The 10589-nt window shown below is 28.5% G+C and overlaps 1 pseudogene; it reads left to right on the plus strand.

Moving 5' to 3' along the window:
- The first annotated feature begins 5064 nt into the window (after positions 1-5064).
- Positions 5065-6126, plus strand: LOC113383279 (annotated as a pseudogene).
- Positions 6127-10589: the final 4463 nt, after the last annotated feature.

The following is a 10589-nucleotide window of genomic DNA, read 5'->3' on the forward strand; positions in this document are numbered from 1 at the left end:
GTGATACCTATTGTCACTTGAAAATACAGATCAAGTAGTTAAAGTTCTCTCATGCCAGGCACCTCTGTCTGCCTGAGATATGAAAATAATGTACATAAATAAATAAATAAAAAAAATCACATTTAGACAAGGATAAATATTGGACTATCTTATAATCAAAATATGTCAGAAGTTTAATAGGACAACTTTAGGGTTGTCTTCTAATAAAAATATACCAAAAAGAGAACAGAATAAGTATATAGAGATACTTTTTAATTTCAATAGTCATTATTAAAAATAACCGCAAACAATAATTATCAGAACAGCTAATGAAATGTTTCTAAAAAATTATCACAATAGCTTATAATAACCACAGGGTTGCCTTATAAAAAATATTGGATTTAAGATATATCATAAGAACATTCAATACAACTCTTATGATCTGATGGTTCAAAAGCAAGTAAAAAATATTCACATTAGGATTAATGGTAATTTTTTGAGACTCTTAATTTTATTTAAAATCAAGCAAATATGTAGGCTTTTAGATTATTTAAAGTATTTGCTTCGAAATTTAGTAGTTCAATCATGTCTTATGGCCTAATGGTGGTTTTTCCTGGCCAAGTATTATTGTCGATTTTATATAATGATACTATGCATAATGATTTATAGAATATAGGCCAATGTAAAATTTTACTCCAAGATATCCAATCTTCTGTATAACTAATTAATGTCAATAGATGTAACATTTTCTTCATAAGGTAAACTCAGAGATCTTTGAATTCAATAGATGTAACATTTTCTTCATAAGGTAAACTCAGAGATCTTTGAATTCCTCATTAATTACATAAAGTGTAATTATCAATTGACAAGTCCGTGTATGTAATTATCATAATGAACAGCGTGTTATTAAAAATGCATATTATTGAATATAAGATAGTGCTAAATTCATCAATCTATCCATCAATCTTCTGGAATCATTATGAAATAAAATATATTATTCAATGCAAAGCGATTAAATACCTATAATATATAAGGCTGATTAAAATCTTAAAGAAACTGTGTGCAAAAATTTGAGATTGTATAATTGGTAAGTTAGAACTAATTTAATAATATTAATTATATATATATATATATATATATATATAAATATATATATATAATAGGGCAGAGCAGGACTTAGAGGTCCACCACCAATATCTCAAAAACATGAAAAGTTCAGAACTTTTTAAAAACAATATTTGAAAGTAAAGGGAAAAAAGATGTATAACAAGCCATCATCTTGATTCTTACAACGTTGCTATCGGGAGATAAGCGACAATGTTTAAAAATTCATAACAAAAGTAAAATAAAATTTTCAAGTATACGTATTTTAATAGTTTTATAAGTTGTTAATTTTAAGTTATATTAAACAGTTTTTTTTATATAACATATATAAAATCTTACAAGTAGGTGGGGTAAAAAGGACCAAATAAACCTTTATCCTGGCAAAGGTGAAAACAATAAAAAATAGAAACGAAAAGATTGAATTAAGTTAAAAAAAGTAATTTTACAATAGATAAATTAAATAAATAGTTATTTTAACTCTGCTGATGAACATCTCTAACAAAATACCTGATCAAGGTTATTGACAGTGTTATCTCTGTAAAAATGTACTCATGAAACTTATATTTTGAATTGGTTGAATAATGTAGCTATTATTCTTATTGTAAAATCCTTTCAAAAATTAAAATATTGGACCTGATTGCCCTCTGGCCGTCCCATTTTACCGCGTCCATGGGATATAAAGAACCAGATGACAAATTGTTGAAAATAGCAAAAAAACACATTTCTACAATAATGTTTTAGCAGGAAGTTTTACTGAACATAGACAGGTAGTTGTTTAATATTGTTATTTATTGTGATATTATTAATTTGATTTTCACAATATAATTGCTCAAAGTCAAATTGGATCTTTGTACCCCACCCTACTCTATGCATATATACAAATAAATGTAATAAATGCCTCATTGCTCCATCAATTCTCACTTCATCGATGACTTAAGAAACGTATTGATTGATTAATTGATTAATTAAATAATTAATTAATAATTTGATTTTAATGAATTTTAATAAATTGAAGAAACAGACCAACAGATCTTTGCCATAATCTAAAAAGAACCATTTCCAATTAATCTTTAAATTTCAGTTTTTTAAATTCCATAATAGATTGACAAAAAGGTCAAATTTTGGCTTACATACACACGCATACTTTTTCCAATTTCAATGCCAAACGATTCAGATTGGCTTGAAATGATAGTGGTATTGGTAAAAAACATAAAAGTAGCATATAATATTTTCTGGTGAATTCTTCTCTATAAGGACGTAAGTAAACAAATTATAATTGAAATAACATATATTATTTCGGTTGTAGTTGTAAATGTAATTTCCGCATCAATTTAAACTAGGTCAGAAAAATTCATGGAAATGGTTCATGGAAAGGTTCATGGAAATGGTTTAACCGTACTAATTGTTATCGATAGGCATTCGGATAATCGAAAATCCGGATAATTGAATGTATGAAGAATGTTGTGAATTTATTAAAAATAAACAAAACTACCATAGATATCTACGAAAATATGTTTATTAAGAATTTGAAACTTTCCTAATATGTACATATATAATTTCTTAAATTACATTACATACATATATTAAACTGCAGCATTAACCATGCGAAAATTCGAATTCTAGGCATATACAAACATATAAATTGTTTGCGGTTGTTAGTCCGGATAATCGCAAATCCGTATAACTGAAATACAATTTAACTAAAATTTACTCGATTTCTAACTACCTCAAGATCCAAATTTCTGGATGAAGCACCCATTACTACAATTATATAAATACTGATGTAGATTTACATTTGTATGTTCTATCCCATATGAGCGTATCACGTATCAATAGAAAGTCAAGTACATCTGACAGAGAGGATTACATTATTGTGATTGTACAATAGATTCGCATGCGAATAGAAGTAGGCAAAATTGTTTATAGGCGAATAACCTGAAACTGTGTCACTAAATTTAATGAAAAAGTACGTGGTACACCATAATTGGTGACCTGACTAAATCTGAGAGCTGTCAGTCTTTAGATAGATGAATGATCTCAAACGCGGATCTTCAACGGGTGATTTTTTTTGCTACTTAAATTTGTTGATGAATAAAAACCTGTTTTGAAATCCGATTGTATAATACTTTATATATGTTGTTTGTTTTTGAACTGCAATCAGAGTTTAAAAGTCCTATGTGCTGTTATGATGATACTTCTTAATTACTTTGTTTTTTTCAGAAGGCAAACCAACTGCTTGTTTTTTTCTGTATTTTGGTATATTTTTAACTTTCTGTAGAGTATGTTATAGTAATCGCAAAAAAATCTAAAATGACTTTTTTATATTTATTTACGTTTCAAAGGTTTTTGAACATTTTGGCATACCTTAGAAAAAGATGGATGTATGTGTGTGCGCGTGTGTGTGTGCGGATACAAATTTTTATCGACAGTTTCGGGAACACGGTTCAACCGGTTTGAATAATTCAATTTAAATAATTCAAAAAATATTTGATTTTTATTGATAAGGAGACGTGCTGATTAGTATTTGGCGAAGGCAGATCTTCGAAGATACATAGCAAATAGAGCTAAAAATGCTACATCAGTTTTTGAGAGAACGGAGCGTCCGAATTTAATAATTCAAAAAACATTTTACTTGTATTGACAAGGTGAAAAACTGATTAAATTTTTGGTAAGGCAGGTCCAGCGGGTACGGACTCCTAATAAAAATAATTTACAAAAATTGGCATCATTGGAATCATTTGGCGGTCAAAAATGTTTATTGGACATATCAGAAATTTGATAGAAATTTTAATAATGTGTACACATTTGCGGAAACTTTTTTGGGTTCCGTACCAAGATTTTTAATTACAGTACGGGAAGTTCCTGCAGTTTCTGTAACTTTTTATACAAACATAAATTTTCTGTTTTGTTTGGTACTTAACATTGTTGAACCAACACATTTTATGCACATTTATATATAATATTATGCAAAAAACAAATCCTAGTTAAAAATTTCAATATTTATATGCAGTAATAAAATAATTATATATTTGCTTTTTTCAATTTTATAATACTAAATTTCTTAAGTTTGGTTCTAGTAGGCAGTTAGGCACTCCTTTTCTACTGGCACCTAAAATCATTGCACATTCGACTACAATTTGTACTCAAAATTGCTTCCATACACTTATTATTTTTTTTAATTTTTTCTACAGCAATAGTTACTACTGATAACTCAAAACGATCTTTATTTATTTTCACAATAATTTTTAATATCAGTGCATATGTAAATAACAACCTCGATCCTGCAAGCACAATGTTATAAGTTCAAATCTTGCACTAGGTGCAATTTGATGTCAAGCAGTAGAAATATCCATTTTTACATTTTGAAGCATGCAAAATAAAAAAAAATGTTGCCTTCTAATAAAGTTAGATAGTAAAAACTACTAATTGCAGAACACTGCAATTAGTTCCGATTGCTACTCAAATACTCAAAGCATTATATATGTGAATTCTACACAATCTCAGTCAAATGTTTATAATGGTCTGTGTTTTTAAATCAGTAATAGTATAAATATTTATAACAGTCAAATATTAATTACTTAAGGGAACCTGATAGCCGCATTACAGCCTCATTACCAAATCTGGACTACTTTTCAGAATGAAATGAACTATATGGTAGTGTTTGAACTTTCATTTAAAGATTAGAACTGGATATATAAGATATTAACGAGCTTTACTTTATTATGTAGAATCATAAATTATTATACAGGCAATAGTATAAAAATCAAATAATGTCTTCAGTTGGTGAGAGTGAACGGATAATTGTGTGTGTAAAAAATCCTAACATACATACCAATGGTTTGTTGAGCAACTTATAGAAAATTCAGAATCTATTATTTTCATTTTTCGATTTATATTCCAATGTCAAAACTTATTAATGATTTCATTTGTTAAACTGCACGCTTTGTCATATTTTTACTTTCATGTCAATCAATTTATAATATGCTATCCAATGTTTTCCGAAATGTACTACAAAGATTTTATTCAACCGCATCAGCAACAACACCAGGAGGAACCAAGATGACAGTAAGGGAAGCATTGAATCAAGCCATGGACGAAGAGATTGCACGCGATAATAGAGTGTTCCTAATAGGTGAAGAAGTAGGACAATATGATGGCGCCTACAAGGTATCGAGAGGACTTTGGAAAAAATATGGAGATCGTAGAATCATAGACACACCAATATCCGAAATGGGTTTTGCTGGTCTCGCTATTGGAGCCGCTATGTCTGGTTTGCGTCCAATTTGCGAATTTATGACTTTTAATTTTTCCATGCAGGCAATCGACCAAGTCATCAACACGGCTGCCAAAACCTTCTACATGTCTGCTGGTAATCAACATGTGCCAATAGTCTTCAGAGGTCCAAACGGCGCATCGGCTGGTGTGGCTGCACAACATTCACAATGTTTTGGATCATGGTACGCCCATTGTCCTGGTTTAAAAGTTTTATCACCATACGACTGCGAGGATTGCAAAGGATTATTGAAGACTGCAATACGCGACCCAGATCCTGTGGTGTTTTTAGAGAACGAGATACTTTATGGTCAAACTTTTACTTTAACTGAAGAAGCCATGTCCAAAGACTTTCTTCTACCGATAGGTAAAGCTAAAATCATGCGCACTGGGAAAGATATCACTCTAGTTGCTCATGCCAGAGCGGTGGAAACTTGCTTATTGGCAGCTGAAGATCTTGCTAAAAAGTCCATCGATTGTGAAGTCATCAACTTACGAACATTGCGGCCATTGGATTTTCCTACCATAATAGAATCAGTAAAGAAAACAAATCACATGGTGACTGTTGAGCAAGGTTGGCCGCAGTGCGGGATAGGGGCTGATGTTTGTGCAAGGATAATGGAAAATGAAGCGTTTTTCTATTTAGATGCACCTATTTGGAGGGTTACAGGAGTGGACGTTCCAATGCCTTATGGTACCACATTGGAGAATGAGACATTACCTAAACCTTTGGATGTTTCGGAAGCAGTGCACAAAGTTCTAGGACGATGAAAATAATTTCATTTATATTGTGCTGGGCTTAGTTATGTACATTATTTTCACTGTAGGAAAACAATTATGATAAATAATTATTCCATGAAAACGAAATTACATTTCGATATCCAGCTTTCGTATTTTTGTCCTTCCAAACTCTCTTGAGAATAGTGCAATTTGTTTATTTATTAAAAATATATGTTATTATTGTATGCAGGTGTGCTAATTCATATGGGTCATCGTCAATAAATATTGTTTATTTATAATTTAAAATTTTAATATTGTTTTTATTTTAATTAATGAAGAAAAAATCGATCAATCCATGATTTGTGTAAAAATAATTAAATGATTTGATAAATTTAATTTCTCACTGATGGAAAAATATAATTAAATTTTAACATATATATATATATATATATAATATATATATACATATATATATACCCATATTTATATAAATATATATTTATATTTATATATATATGGTATGTAGTCCCTGACATTTTTATATATGCAAATTTAATGATTGTATAAAAATACTTCGAGTGGTTTCAATAGAAAAAAGTTATTTCAAATCCAACGAGATTAAGATTTTTAATCCTAGTTTTCCAATTTAATAAAAAAAATAGATAAATATTGAATTTTCTAAAGGTTGTCAATCCCTATTCAGACTGTATAGTTGAAATAACATATAGTTATTCTGAGTTCTACTGAGCACGATCCTGAAAAGGAAAGAAAAACTGGATTGGATCCATTTTGCAAGAGGAGTGCCTTCCTATACCTAAAAAAAATAGTTAATTTCGTAAAGGTTGTCAATCCCTATTCAGACTGTATAGTTGAAAAAATATAGTTATTCTGAGTTCTATTGAGCACAACCTTGAAAAGGAAAGAAAAACTGGATTGGATCCATTCTGCAAGAGTGCCTTCCTACGCGACGTCGTCGAAGGTAAAATAGAAGGATTGGAAAGAAGTAGAGAAGAAGAATGCAAATGATTGATGATCAACGCGAGAAGGGGAAATACAGGGAACTGAAAGCCGAAGCACAAGATCAGGAAGCATGGAAGCAGAAGTTTGACATAGAAAATGCTTAAAACTTGTAATGAATTGGTAATGGTCACCATATACTTGGGAGAAAATGGTAATCATTAATTTTATGGTGTTCTCACAACATTGACCTGCCTTCGAGTAAACAACAATTTATTATCACGACTATTTTACTACATAAAAGTTAAATTTTATGTAGTTGTAAATTATTACAAGTGCATTGTTTACAACTACATAAAACTATTATGACTCTCAATGTTAAGACTAAAAATGGGAGATGTTACGTCTGCAATTTTTACTATTGAAATTGAAATTAATTGCTAATATTTCATGTGCTCGATTTATATAATTTGACATTTATTTTTCAATTGATTGCACACACACGAGTACCTAAATATATATGTCTATATGTTATTCATTCAAGGTAACTGTGATTAACCAAGCTACTGTAGCGAAAATATGATTGTTAATTGTGATTCAGATATTCCCATAGAACGGTCGAACCATCAATTTTTTACATAACCTTAGAAAGGACCGAACTTTAAATTAAACATGAGAATTATGTAACTGATTTAAAACAAATAGAAATAAAAATTTTATATTTTTTTTGTTTTTCAAATAAATTTTTTTCTTAAGAGGGCATTTTGATCGCAAGGTTGTAAACAAAATTTCTCTATCAATCTTTACAAGCTATTAATTCATGTTTTGAAAATTTAGAAAAGTAAATTAAAATTCAAAATAGTCATCAAGTTTTAATTCTAGAAGATGATGAAGAGGAAGGTCTCAAAAAAATTCAAGCACCTGACCATACCCATCGGTAGTATTCAGACCCCAAATAATTTCAAGAAAAAAAAAACTCTTAAATAATGTCGCAATCGTGTGCACTACCGACCAGTAAAAAATGTTTCCTTTCACAAAATAGCGACTGAAAAAATTGCAACTTTTTTGATATTTTTGTTTTTGCAAAATAGTTAAAATCGAAATTTGAGGATGAGCGTAGTTTACACTGAAGAAAGTTTATAGTTAAACTCAAAAAAAAATCGTTTTTTAAACATTCTAGACCAGAATGTCTCATATTTAATCATATTTAGAAGACTTTTCCAGTAAGATGATTTCCAGTTATATTATTTAACCCCTTCAAACTTGGTAATTTTCTTTGATTGATTTTTTATTTGCTAGATGTGCTTGTAAATTTTAGGATTCATTAATTAATATTTAATGCTCATGATCCAAATTGCTTCTTGTGAATTCAGTTACAAATCTAAATTACTGTGGATGGTCTCATTAGTTACGTGGCAAGAAGTTCTACATTGTCTTACAATTTTATTATGAGATCTTTGAATTATTTCACGTTCGAAAATATATTATTATTATTCAACAATTTTCAAATAGAAATTTCTTCGCATTTTTGAAGATATCTTCATTTTTTAGATCTTACCACCAGTAGATCCGCCAGAGTATCTATAGAACTTCAGTAGAGCACTTGAGCATCTCATGGCTTTTTTGGTTACATCTTATTTTTTAATCATAATAATAATAGTATAGTAGGCAATCAATCAATGATGTTCAACATATATTATTTTGCTAAAAAAATTCTTACCAATCCATCATTCATAATACAGATCTTGACCAGAATAAATATCGGTACATTTGATCTGGCATAGAAAATATTTTGAAGCGCGTTCAGTTGGATGAACAGGAAATTATTTTTAATGATGATTTGCCAATTTTTTATAGTTATTGTATGATCTTTGCTTCTTGTATTTCCTACAAAAAATTGAACCTATACAAATTTGTTTCGCACTTGTATCTTCAGTTCAATATGAAACATAAGATCAAGCGAAAGCAAATACAGAGATTTTTGTATAAGTACTTGCGCTCTGATCTTGTATCTGATGATCTTAATAAATTTTATTAAACTAATTGAAAATTTTGCATTCTTCTCATTTGAAGGTTTCTGAACATTTTGGCATACCACAGAAAAACGGATGTTTGTGTGGGTATGTATGTATGTATGGATATAATTTTTTATCCACGTTTTCGGGCGCACGGATCAACGGATTTTATTAAATTTATTAGTTTATTGATGTATACAGTAATTTTACATATCAGTCATTTCAAATATTGCAAACACTCTGTGTATGAAATGGTAATTAATCGTAACATTTAATTAATCATTATTATTTTCAAAGCCAAATTCTTCATGAAGAACAGCAATAAATTATATGTTCTTTTCAAATGTTTGTATTAAATCACAAATATTATTCCACAAATTACTATAATGATTTTACTCAAGTTTAATCCTCTAACATTAAAATAAAACTACCCATGGTAATAAGGTTGATAGTAAAAACAAACCCTTAAAATATTACAGGCCTGTGACATGTGTTTAGTCCACAGGACAAATTCCTGGGGACAAGACTTCGATTTTCCAATTTTTACGTTCGTGTTCATTTTTTTTTATTTTTCAGTTTTTTTTTATATTTTTATATTCTATTTATTATATTTATTTTTATGTCTTTTGTCAAATATTTCTGTAATAAAATTTTAAATCTTCATTAAGATTTTGTTTAATTTTTCAATTAAATGCAGAATTATTTTAAGATGTATCAATATGATAGACAATATATACAATAAACATAGACAACAAAAGTAGTAGGGGATTTTACTTGAATTATCTTATTTATCCATTTTAAAATTTAAAAAAAATGCCTTTATAAATTATTTTATTGTTACTATCGAGATGCTGATATTAAAAGAAAACCAAATGTAAAGGTTTACTTTTAATATAAGAGTATATATATATATATAAATGATAATATTCACATAAATAATTAATTGCTAATAATGTTTGAACAAATAATTAATGCAAGTAATAAATTATAAAATATTACTAAGAATTGATTGCTAATCTTTGTCTATTTTTATTGCACATAAATACATTATTAAGATTATTAAATATTGCGATTTTAATTTAATTTAAATTATATATCTTAGTGAATGATTGTCCTAATCAATAATGAATTGCATTTATTAATAATTAGACTCATACTGAATAATAAATAGATGTCTTAGGAGCTGTGTTTTTGTTTAATAATTTGGATTACTTTTCTTTAATATCTGATCATTTGTAAAACTTTTTGTTAATTCTTCCAAATGACTAGAACCGTATAATTAAAACATTAAGGCTAAAATTAAAAACAAATAATTTTGGTAGTATAAACATTCTTATTTTTCAAAGCTTTCAAAGCTCTGCAATATTTTAAGGTAAGGTGTTAAGTAAAATCTGACGGTTAAAATTATAGTAAATTGTTTATAATATTTAATACTGTTTCCATAAACAAAATATAAAATCATATGTGTGCAGCAAAAAAAGGAGTATTACATTATAACAAAATCTAACAATTTTTTTTAAAAAGCAAAAAAAAATTGTCTTA

Source organism: Ctenocephalides felis, unplaced genomic scaffold, assembly GCF_003426905.1.
Source record: "Ctenocephalides felis isolate EL2017-DRISC unplaced genomic scaffold, ASM342690v1 CF-g0.4_SCAFFOLD_03570, whole genome shotgun sequence".
Taxonomy (NCBI): domain Eukaryota; kingdom Metazoa; phylum Arthropoda; class Insecta; order Siphonaptera; family Pulicidae; genus Ctenocephalides; species Ctenocephalides felis.